Source organism: Dama dama, chromosome 27 (genome assembly GCF_033118175.1).
Source record: "Dama dama isolate Ldn47 chromosome 27, ASM3311817v1, whole genome shotgun sequence".
NCBI classification, from domain to species: Eukaryota; Metazoa; Chordata; class Mammalia; order Artiodactyla; family Cervidae; genus Dama; species Dama dama.
Genome location: NC_083707.1, coordinates 43824882 through 43837548, shown reverse-complemented (window position 1 = coordinate 43837548; position 12667 = coordinate 43824882). Strand labels below are relative to the sequence as shown.

Sequence of the window (12667 nt, the reverse complement as noted above, 5' to 3'; positions counted from 1 at the left end):
CGATTCTCAACGTCTGCAGCTGCAGAAACAATGCAGCCGTAAACCTGGCTTCGAGACACCTGAGGACCTGAGCGGCTAAGAACGCAGTTCAGTGTCATCGGAAGCTGGACCCCGGGAGGAAGATGAGGAATCATGTCCCCTGATGCAAAGGAGGAGAGTCGTGCGGCCCGGAGGTGCCCGCGAGGCAAAGCGTCACCGGGTCAGAAAAAATACAGAGCTGCTCCCTGGCTCCTGCCGCCCTGCAGCCCTGCCGAAAATAAAAGCAAGAGACACACCCTTCTTCCTTCCAAAGCGAGTCGAAGAATTCCAGGCAGCGGGCGGAGGCTGTTCACGCACCCCCACACACCCCACGCACTGCAGAGCCTGCAGGCTCCCGGTGCCCGGCCCCGCCCACCGCTCGCAGACAGCGGTAATTTCTTTTCCCCTGTCATGTAACATTAGCAATCTGTCTGGAGCTTGGCAAGCACCAACTTGCACTGTCATATAAACTGTCTGACAAACTTAAAGTTTTATAAACGCTTCGCTTTTCCAGGAGACAATAAAGCATTATTAAAAAAAAAAAAAGTTGTCATCTCCTTTTCTGTTCCTTTTCTCTCTTCCTCTTCCAAAATAAAGACCGGATTTGGGGGGTGGGAGGAAGAATGAGAAAACAGAAAGCCAACCACAAAAGAACTCCCGCAAACAGAAAGGATCCCTCACCAGGATCCTTAACCTTGAAAGTCTCCACACTTTTCCAATGCCAAGTGAACGAGCGGATAAATTAATGGGGGAGGGGCGGCACCAAGGCTGTGGGTCTTGAGGGGTGCAGAACAAAATCTGCAAAACAAAAGTACGGTCATTAAAAATGAATAAAGGGTGTGGACAGCAGCCCCCACCCGCTTCTGCTCTTGGGGATTTGAGCCAGACACTCCGCGTCCTCATTAAGTGGTGTCTGGCAGGCTGCCGGGTTTTAGTGGGTTCTGGGAATGCCAATATATTAACCAGAGGACTCTTTGCAAACCCTTTAGAGTTTTTATTCTAGAAAAGTCAACCATTTGGCACAGAGCAGCCTTATTTTTGTCCGGGAAAGCTCTCCGCTGCCAATCAAGGGAGAAATTATGGCTATGTTCTTCGTAATTTCCAAGACTTATCTGGAAAACAAGCTTGGGGGAAAGAAAAGTTCTTACAAAAACAGCTTAAAAGGCCAAAGTACCATTTTTAGTGGAAATTCAAAGAAAAGCAATGCATACTCAAATCACATGGATAGGACACAACACAAGCATTATTTTCACATCCTCCTATGGTAGCGAGAAAAACAGTATTACTTTGAATTACAAACCCAATTATTTCTACAGCAATTAATACAGGTGCTCACTTGTGTCCCCTACTTGACTTGCCTAAAAATGAAACTAATAATGTCACCAAAATTTCCCTAAGATGTGGCAAGTCTCATGGCCTAAAGTTTCAGATGGAGGCAGAAGCTATACATTGCTATTAAAAACTGAAGCTTTACTTTCCTTCACACCCAGGGTACAAGGTCACAGTATAACTCCAGACTAACACATACCATGAAGGCAGAAAGTCACTCTGACATCAGAAGACTGGCTTTCGGGAGAATGTCCTGAAACCTCTAAAAGTACGGGGTGGAAGCAGGGACAGAGGGCCACTGGGGGGCACTCCACACCATTCTGCACCGCTCACATTTAACAGCCATAATCCATATGAAGTGCATCAACTGTTTCTAAAAATTGTCCAGCTTAACATGGAAAGATCATTTCATTTCTTTCTTCTGTATTAACTCTCACCTCAAAGAACAGACACCTAACAGAAACCATAAGCCCAGACACAGAAGAAAGATGAAAAGAAACTTGCAAGGGCCACCAGGAAGACCCAGCAGTCACGGGTGCCACTGACCATGCCCCACGCCCTGAGTACCTCCTGCCCAGACCATGAGGGTGACTGCACAGGAATCCAGACAAGTTCAGGGGTCTCTGCTGGACCACAGGCCAGGAACCACAGAGCCCAGGATGCTAAGTCACTGTCACTTCCCTAGGCTCCCCTGTTCGGCTGGGAGGTGCCCCTCCAGCAGCCCCAAGGAACAGCTGATCGCATCCCACGAGCCACTGGCCGCTCTGCCAGGCCGCTAAGTCAACTGTGACTGCAGCCCAGGACTGTAAACACCTCTGTGGGCCGGTGGATACTGCTCTCAGGGCCAAGCAAGAAAACTATTCTTAGAGCACTGTCAGCAATCTGGGGGGTGGGGGGCGGGGGAGTTGGGGGGTAATGAAATTTGTCTGTGTATGTATATACTCTGGCAAGTGGGGGCGGGAGACTCTGACTCTCAAATGATAGGCCACCAAATTGGCACGAAATCCTTTAGTAAACAGGTGCCACAGGCCAGGTTCCTCTGCAAGACTGTGGTCATGCAAACAGCCCCAGAGAGGATTCGAGAGACAGCCCTAAAAGACTGCTGGGGACAGTTTTCTCCATTGTAAATACAAGCCTCCACCAACTAGAAGACTCTACCAACAGCCAAGACTCTTCCAGGGTAACAGCAAAATATGAAGAAATTGGGGGCGGGGGCAAGGGGTGGGCGGCTTTTAAAACAAGGGAGGAAGGCAGCTCCAAGTCTGCAGCAGCAAATCCCTCACTGGCATTTACAGTCTCAGCTGAATTTCTTAACAGTGTGTTCAATGTCAATAGCAAAGGGAAGCTCTTAAAATAATTAAGCTCTAAAAGATCATGAGGAATATACCCCATGTTTCAAAAAGCACTTCTTTGCTAACAGTGTGTTCAATGTCAATAGCAAAGGGAAGCTCTTAAAAGAATTAAGCTCTAAAAGATCATGAGGAATATACCCCATGTTCCAAAAAGCACTTCTTTGCAAGGACCATTAAAGGGTGCCCATCCAAGGGTTGACAGGAAACCAAATATTATAATTCAATACATGTACATGGATAAGATCCACTCCTTCGCCCATGGAATGACTCAAATTTGACATTACGACCCTTTACTGAACATAAAGAACATGTTCCAATATTACTGTGCAGAGACCAAGGGCAGCTGTGCAGAGGAGACAGCACACACAGCATAAGCCCTAGAAAGAATAAACTCTCCTATGAAAACGTAGACCTGACTGGACACCCCCGGCAGTTTCTCCATGCAGGGTCACCAGGACCATTGTGCCACTCCAGGGGACACGGACTGGAGATCACCCTTAGGGTCAGCCCAACAGGCAGAAGAGCCATTTTCAAAGGAATCTTCCTTTTAAAGGAAGAGATGCACCAATCTTCAGGCCAGCCACCTCCACTGCAAGAAGCCTATTAACAGCAGCTCCAGGAACCAGCTCCGTGCAGCTCACTTCCCTCGTCCCACAATGCCCACACACAGTAGGGCATCCAAAAATACTCATCACAGTCATAACCCACATTTAGAACACAGCACCGAACTACAGCCAGGGGTCCAGAGATGTGAAGCTGCCAAAGTAATAAGAGAGAAAGAGAAGAAAATAGATGGGACACAGAGGAAGAGAAATAAGCAAATCAAAAATATCCAATTTCAACTAATTAAAAGAGTCTACGGGGAAAACAAAACTTAATCTATTGAATCCACCGCACTCACGGACACTCCTGCGCCTGGTGAGTTTCCGGCTGTGCCAACCCGCCCAGGTTCACTCGGCAAGCGGCCCCGAACCCCTACCTTCTCCAGGTGCCCCCCACCTGTCGCGGTCCTCGTTGTCTTCCTAAACCCCCTCGCCCCCCGCCTCATCGGAAGCCTCCTCCTTTTCCAATTAGGAAAAAAGTTTAAACCCAAGCTGATGCCCTGGGGGCCGGCACGGCGAGCGGCCCAGCACCCAGCTTACCCGGCGCGCCCAGCCCCCAGGCAGCCGGCGAGGTCCCGGGAGGCATCCCGCGCGCAGCGCCCCGCAGACCGCACGACAAAGCGGGGCGGCCGGGCTGGGTGCTCGTCGCTTCCTGTTTATTCCGCCGCGAGGGTCACAGAAATCCTGCCCACGCCCGCTTTTTTTTCGGGCTCGGGGCGCAGTCTAAGGGCCAGCGGCGCCCGGACCAGCGGGAGCCCCTGCAGCCCCTGCCCAGCGCAGCGCGCGCAACACCCGGAAGCGCGGGGCCCAGGGTCCTCCCACCCCGCAAACTCGGGCAGGTCCCGCACAACCTGCCCGCGGACCCCGCCTCCCCCACCGCGCCGCGGCGGCGCACAACCGCGCGGGGCACCAGGAAGCCGACGGCTCGGTGGGGGCCGCCGTCCCGCGCCCGCCCCCGGGAGCGCCGGGCGCCGCAGTGCCCAGCGCGACCCTGGAGAGGGCGCCGACGGCGGGGATCGAGGACATCCCGTTCCAGCGTCCCGTCCTCCCGCCCGCGCCCCCGCCCCGAACTTCGCCGGATGCCGCAGCACCCGGTCAGCCTTTACCTGCGGCCACGGCTTTGGAGTGAGGCGGCGAGCGCCCGGGGTCGACGGGGGAGGGCGGGATGCTTTAAGAGCCCGGATCGGCCCGGGCTCCCCGCGCTCCCCGCCCCTTTCCACGCTCCCGGGACGCGCAGTCGGCCTGGCGGCGGCGGCTCCTCCCCGATCCGCAGGGGATCCCCGGCCTCGCTGGCCGGTCCGCAACGCCGGGCGGGAAAGCGGGAGACAGTGCCGTCTCCGCCTCCGCGCCGTCTGTCTCCCGCCGGCCCGCTCGCCGCGGCCGCGTCTGCCTCGCGGTCCGCCGGCCTCTCCACCCTCCCCATCCCCCTCCAAGCGGGACCGGCGGCGGCCAGGCGGGGCGGGGGCGGGGTGGGCCGTCCGGACCCCGAGCGGGCAGTGCGGACCTCCGCGGACCGCGGCCACAGAGCAGGGAGAGCGGGCGGCCAGGCCGCGGGACCCCCGGCTGCGCACGAGGCTCGCCTCGGCCTGCCGGGGCGCGCGCCCACCGCCGGCCGGACGGGGAACTCCATCCCGGAGCCGGAGACGGCGGCGGAGGCCGCGCACGCCCCGGTAACCTGTTACCCCACACAGGCCCAGACGCACAGCAGGGCTACAGGACCCTTCTAGGGCTGATAAATCCTCCTGTTCCCCCGGTCAACCCGTTCGCAGACAGGAAGGTCAGATGGATTCTTCCCACGGCAACCCTTTCTCCTTGGAGGGCCTACATTTCTCCTCCTCTGAAGGCCTTTGGGACTTGAACTCCACCTGAGTGCGGACAGCATAGGTGCTGTCTTTCAGAAGTACCAGCTTTCACACCCACTAACCTGACCCGTGTTTGACCGAGATTTGGTTATTGCCACAGCACCCGGGCATTTTAACCCAGCTTTATTACAGCCACCAAAATTAGCCACTCACCTAGAGTCAGACATCCTGGACTGTGAAGTCAAGTGGGCCTTAGGAAACATTATTAGGAACTAAGCTAGTGGAGGTGATGGAATTGCAGCTGAGCTGTTTCAAATCCTAAAAGATGATGCTGTGAAAGAGCTGCAATCAATATACTGGCAAATTTAGAAAACTCAGCAGTGGCCACAGGACTGGGAAAGGTCCCTTTTCATTCCAATCCCAAAGATGGGCAATGCCAAAGAATGTACAAACTACTGCACAACTGCATTCATTTCACACGCTAGCAAAGTAATGCTCAAAATTCTCCAAGCTAGGCTTCAACAGTACATGAACCGAGAACTTCCAGATGTTCAAGCTGGATTTAGAAAAGGCAGAGGAACCAGAGATCAAATTGCCAACATCTGCTGGATCATAGAAAAAGCAAGGGAATTCCAGAAAAACATCTACTTCTGCTTCATTGACCTACACGAAAGCCTTTGACTTTGTAGATCACAACAAACTGTGGAGAATTCTTAAAGGGGTAGGAATACCGGACCACCTTACCTGCCTCCTCAGAAACCTGTGTGCAGGTCAAGAAGCAACAGTTAGAACTAGACATGGAACAACAGACTGGTTCCAAATTGGGATAGGAGTACGTCAAGGCTGTATATTGTCACTCTGCTTATTTAACTTCTATGCAGAGTACATCATGCGAAATGCCAGACTGGATGAAGCACAAGCTGGAATCAAGATTGCCAGGAGAATTACCAATAACCTCAGATGCACAGATGATATCACCCTTATGGCAGAAAGCAAAGAGGAACTAAAGAGCCTCTTGATGAAGGTGAAAGAGGAGAGTGAAAAAGCTGGCTTAAAACTCAACATTCAGAAAACTAAGATCATGGCATCTGGTTCCATCACTTTATGGCAAATAGATGGAGAAACAATAGAGACTGTGGCAGAATTTATTTTCTTGGATTCCAAAATCACTGTATATGGTGACTGCAACCATAAAATTGAAAGATGCTTGCTCCTTGGAAGAAAAGCTATGATGAACCTAGACAGCATATTAAAAAGCAGAGACATCACTTTACCAACAAAGGTCCATATAGTCAAAGCCATGGTTTTTCTGGTAGTCATGTACAGATGTGAAAGTTGGACCATAAAGAAGGCTGAGCCCTGAAGAATTGAGGCTTTCGAACTGTAGTGCTGCAGAAATCTCTTGAGAATCCCTTGGACAGCAAGGAGATCAAACTAGTCAATCCTTAAAGAAATCAACCCTGAATATTCATTGGAAGGACTGATGCTGAAGCTGAAGCGCCAGTCTTTTGGCCACCTGATACAAAGAACTGACTCATTGGAAAAGACCTAATGCTGGAAAAGACTGAGGGCAGAAGGAGAAGGGGACCAACAGAGGATGAGATGGTTGGATGGCATCACCAACTCAAGGGACATGAGTTTGAGCAAACTCCGTGAAGTGAAGACAGTGAAGGATAAGGAATCCTGGCATGCCGCAGTCCATAGTATCACAAAGAGTTAGACATGACTTAGTGACTGAACAACAACTGCCAAAGTTAAACCCTGTGGACATATCAAAATATACCAACCTGGGATTTCAGGCAGGGTCTATCAGAGGGGTAGCTAATTAGAACAGCTCATTTTCAATGTCTCCACCCCCTGCCAAAAGTTGACCAGCTCATACTTCATAATATCAGAGAAAGGAATCTTTTGAAATCTACAATAATTGACCAGTGACTTTATAGTTAGTGAAATGTTAGCTTAATTCAACTTCCTTTAAAAAGTCCTCAGCAGTCCTCAACCAAGATGGTAACTTCCGGGTAGAAGCTGATCAGTGCTCATAGGTGATACCGTTTAACATTCAGTTCAGTTCAGTTCAGCCGTTTAACATTAACTGCCAGTTATTGGAAGCCATGTGCCAAGCCCTGTACTAGGAACTTCACATAGATTATCTAATTTAATCTTCAGGGTAACTGTGGCAGCTAGAACATCCCCATTTTACAGTTAAGAAAGTTGAGGCTATGAAAGATTAACTTGTCTCTAGACCACAAAGTTGTTGTTCAAAGTTGTTGCTAAGTCGTGTCCAATACTTTGCAACCTCATGGACTGCAGCATACCAGCTTCCCTGTCCCTCACCATCCCCTGGAGTTCACCCGAGTTCATGTCCACTGAATCAGTGATGCTATCAAACCGTCACATCCTCTGCCAGCAGAGGATGAGACCGCAAAGAGGTGAGTGAAAATCTTGGTAGGCACAGTTCAGGAGCTGAACCACACTGCCACCTGCTGGCGGGCTGACATCCCTTGGCTCAGCTCAGCCCAGCTCCTAGCAAGTCCCGATGGAGGACCTCCATCTACACCTGTGGGACAGTTTAGACTCTGGTCGCCGGGGGAAACCTCTTTAAATGCCATTGAGCTGAGATGTGTTTAATAGAGGTAATCTGAATCTGACAAGCATCTACTTGCTAGCTTGTTAAATGTTCCATGTTAACAACAGCTGTGGGGTTGTAGAAACTGGTCTTGCCCTTCTGAGGTCAACAGAGGAATGGCATTTTCCTTCTAAACCCGACACTGTCCATGGGCAGTGAGGAAAATGTTTTTTCCAAGAACAAGAAACAGTTTGTTCTCCTATTGTGCAATATTTCACTTGTGGATCATTTCCGTGTATATGATTTCATCCTCTTGAGACCTGAATTTTAAATCTTGCCCTTAGCTTTACCTTTTATGAGACTCTTAGTTCATCTTGCTTTCCCTTTTCTTGCAGTCTTCCCTCACTTATCACTAGAAACTGCAGATCTCTATTTCTAAAGAGTAGCTAGGGGAGGAACTCTGTCCTTGTACATGTTCTGCATTTTAACTGCTTCCTCCCACAGCCCTGCACACACACACTCGTCACAACAAGGGCAGAACCAGAGGCATCAGACATGTTTGTCCTCTGTAAATCTAGCATGACCCAACCATCCGTCAGCTCACCTGGCGGTCAGTGACCTCTCACCTTCACTTTGAGGGCCCAGGCAGAGGCCAAGAGAGCAGGACTTCATTCTGTTCCAAACAGCGGAGCATGTAAGTCTACTTGACATTCACAAAGGGCTCCAGAGAGATCGAAGGAATGAATGGAGTCTCGTATTGTGATGGACGAGTAAATAATACAGAGGTAAAACCTCACTAAACTGGGTGGAAATCAACTGAAAATGATTTCGAGGAATGAGATGTAGGAAACAATCTTTTTCAGTATAAATCCACTGCAGTTTACCTGGTGTCCATTAAATCTCGACCATACTTAGTCCACAGAAGAAGGTCAGTCATCTGAGGAGACAAAGACAGAAGTGTAAACATGATTTTAAAAAAAAAGATTCTGAGGGCCCGAACGAACCACAAGATGAGTGTGAAACAATTCAGTTATTTAACTGTCACGTATAACATTTGAATGAAACTTAAACCATCCAAAAAGATCCACCCCAAATGGAAAAGGATCGAGAGAAGTTTGATAGAGGGCAACTCTGCTCGGAAGTAAGCACCCCCATTCGGACAGGTATACAGGGAAAGGACAGGATGAACTCAGTGCCAGGCGGGAGGCCTCTGTCCCGTGTGTCTTGGCGGCGTCATAGGCATGCTTCCTCATGCCATCTGCACCATCAAACCGTCTCAGTGTCTGGTATGTAAAATGGAGACAATTCCCACCTCATGTGATCTGTGGTGGGTTGGCGACACAACACCACCTCCATCCAAACACCTGCTCTGGGATTTGGCTGCCCCCCACTGTTCCAGGACCTTCAAACTTTACTCCTTGCTCTAGGGGTACAGATTCAAAATCACCAAAGACAAGAAGGAAAATATTCTGCAGGCAACCTCTGCTTCTAGCCTTGTGCAATACTTTCCTTGGGCCAAATGAAAAACATCTGCTCTCTCTCCTTGAAGGGAAGCAGGGAGAAGAAAAGGAAAAATATGGCAGAAAAAGATGTAAACGGTCACCTCAAAGACTGTCCATCCACACTTAGATGTATGGTTTCTGTACATCAGTTATCAAAAGGATGCAACTCCTGCCAGTGGTAAAGTCCAGTCTCCTCTGTCTGTTGAGACCACAGCTCTTCACATCTCTGCCTCCTTTGGTGCCCAAGTGGCCCCCACCCACTTCCCCACATCCAGCAGAGCCCCTCAGGGTGGGCTGACTCCTCCTGGTTTGGTACCTGTTCTCTGCTGCAGTGACCAGCAGCTGGGTGAAAAGTGGCCACTGCAGCCCCACCCTCGCCCACTGCTTTCCGACACATGGTCAGTCAGCTGTGTACAAACAGTTAGTGAGTTGCGTTCAACACAGAACCTGGCCCAAAATATCCTCAGTAAATATCAGCTTCCTTCACCCTTTCTCATCCTTGCCAGCAGGGACAGGCTCTCTGGTGACTTTGGACTGGGTCAGCTTAGCCAAAGGCGGTGGGGTCTGTGCTCCCTGAAATTCCCTTCCTCGGGTTCCAGGTGTTGAAATAACTTTCTGGCCCCAAGATGGAGCTACTCGTGGCGTTCCCATCAGCACACCGAAACGTAGATGACTTTCATGTCAGTGCTCGTTTGACCAGAAACGCAGGGCATCCAGCCAGCAGTCCTCGGACCACAGCCAGCTCTGGGCCTTCTCGCCCTACAAGCAGGCTACATGGGCCCAGGCCCTCGCAGGCTTCCTCTCTGTCTCGTCTTCGTTCTCTACTCCTGAGAAAGCTTCTTGCCGTCTGCCCCACTTTGCAGGTTGAAAGGTCTGCTTCATGAAACGTTAACATATTTATCACCTGAATTGTTTTCTTTAGTCTTTCTCAGACATGTTAGAAATGCCAGAGAGAGAGAGTTGTGGGTGACGTGGAAGGAGGCGTTAAGCAGTGCCGGAAACTCCTGAGGATGTGGCGTCCAGGTACACAGTAGCTTCATACCCCTGACCTGCTCTCCCCTCATCCTGTCCCCTTGTCTTGGGTCGGGGGTGCATGCACAGCCCCGTGCAGAAGGATGCCAGCATCTTCTGCTGGTCACCTGGGTCATTTAGGCTGAAGGGACAAAAGATGGATGGGGTTTGTTTGCTCTGTGGGCCCAGGGGGCCTGTGAGTACCAGTCTGCCCCCCACCCACCCCTTCACATTCAGTCATACTGCCCGGACCCAAATCAGTGCCATTTAGTACGCTGCTCACTACTGCCTGTAGTAAATCTCGGCTCCATACCCCTTTCTAAGGTTCTGCTTTTGTGATCCAACCCTGATGATACAGAGCCATGGGCCAGGGTATCTCTGCCCCCCAGCCAGAGGTCAACTGTTTGTGGAGAACAATACCCTCCCAATCTAGCTTCTTTAGGAAAGGTGTTCCCCCAAAACAATCAAACTGCTTGAAAAGGTCCTTTACAAAAGAAGATACGAAATAGCCAGCAAACACATGAAAAGGTACTCACTCATTATTGTTGTTCAGTCGCTCAGTAGTGTCTGACTCTGTGTGATTCCATGGACTGTAGCACACCAGGATTCCCTGTTCTTCACTATCTTCCAGAGTTTGCTCAGATTCATGTCCGTTGAGCTAGTGATGCCATCCAACCATCTCATCCTCTGTCACCACCTTCTTCTGCCTTCAATCTTTCCCAGCATCAGGGTTTTTTCCCGTCAGGTGGCCAAAGTATTGGAGCTTCAGCTTTAGCGTCAGTCCTTCCAATGAATATTCATGATTGATTTCCTTTAGGTTTGACTGGTTTGATCTCCTTGGTGTCCAAGGGACTCTCAAGTGTCTTCTCCAGCACCACAATTCAAAAGCATCAGTTCTTTGGTGGTCAGCCTTCTTTATGGTCCAACTCTCACATCTGTACATGACTACTAGAAAAACCATAGCTTTGACCATACAGACCTTTGGTGGCAAAGTGATGTCTCTACTCCTTAGGGAAATGTATATTAAAGCCATAATGAATGGTTTTAAATGACCGCAGAGTTTAATCCAAGGAGAGAAATTAATGGGAAACAAGGTTAATTAAGTTAAGCCCTCCTTCTGACCTCTCAGGCATCAGTAAACTGCTTGGAAAGATTCTTGAGCTAACTTCCCCATGTTCCAGCCATCACTGGGTGTGAGCAGCTGCCCTTATGAGGCCCCAGTCCTGTGAGCACCCAGGACAGAGTGACTGGTAGGCTGAGGCTGAGTGGCTGATGGCATATTATTTATAGGATATCCAAGTATCAGTGGGAAATCAAAGTAGAAGTTGGGAATTCTGGTGAAAGTCTCTGATGTACAAGATGAAGAAATAGGTCAATTATGTTAAAATAATTCTGTGTGGCCTGCCAGCTACTGAGCACAGAGATACCTCTACCAGAAGTTACATATTAATACTAATTTCATCCTTAAAAGCAAACCTGTCTCACATATATGTAGTGTGTCAAACCACGCAACCACTGTGTTCGTGGGCCTGAACCAGGTCCTCCTGCCATGCCATGGCTAAAAGTCAGTTGCTCACAGTGGCCGCCCATGCTGGTTTCTCTAACGCAGGGGCATCACTTTCTCCTCACACACACACATGTAGCATCATGTTACTAGATGAAAAAGCAGTTAAAACCAATAAAATAACTGAATTGCTGCTGAAACCACCTATGTACGCTTTAGTCTTGGTCATCTCCCAAACCTGGCCCGCAGGAACATTCTTCTAAAGACAGCAGAACACAAGGCAGGCAGGGCCTCTCCTGCAAGTCGACTGATGTGTAAACAGAAAATTGTCTCCAGACACGAGAACGTTCCTCTGCATCCAGGCTTTTATATCTATGCTGCATATGAACATATTCTGAGACCATATACATACTTATATCACTTTGTGTGTTTCTAAACTTTATATAAATGTTATTACACGGTACATTTGACCTTTTCACTCATTACACAGTCAAAATTTATTCAAGTTGACACCTAGTTTTAGTTCATTTAACTGGTAATAGTGTTGCACTATGTGACTAGATCTTCTCTTCTTGAGGACATTTAGAGTTCCCATCTTCCCCACTCTTACTCCATTGCAACATGACCATCTTTGCTTATGTCTCCATACAGAGGTGTAAGACTTTTTCTCATTGTTTAGACACTTATTACACACATTTAGAATGGGACTGCTGGGTCTTAAGGTTTGCTCATCTTCAATTTTTGGCTGCTTCTTTTCTAAGCAGAAATTTGATGGAATTGGGTTTTTAGTGGCTGTCTGTGTGCCGTGCTACTGGCAACCTCACCTCCTCTTTAGACAATCTTTCATCATGCCTGCTTGCTGGAGACCTTCCCCTCCCACCCCACTCACCACAGGGGTGACACTTACTCCCACAGGGCTTACGTGTGAGTTGAAGGATGTGGACACAACTGGATGTCCAGTCCACAGAAGGGGCATGTCTG

At 49.5% G+C, this 12667-nt stretch overlaps 1 protein-coding gene across 1 annotated transcript in view; it reads right to left on the bottom strand.

Annotated features, from left to right (window-relative positions):
- The window catches only part of LDLRAD4 (low density lipoprotein receptor class A domain containing 4), a 161798-nt gene extending 157184 nt beyond the window's left edge, over nucleotides 1-4614 (bottom strand). Inside the window, 1 exon segment of the mRNA XM_061131255.1 lies at nucleotides 4408-4614. The gene's annotated coding sequence lies outside the window, so the exon portion shown is untranslated.
- Nucleotides 4615-12667: the final 8053 nt, after the last annotated feature.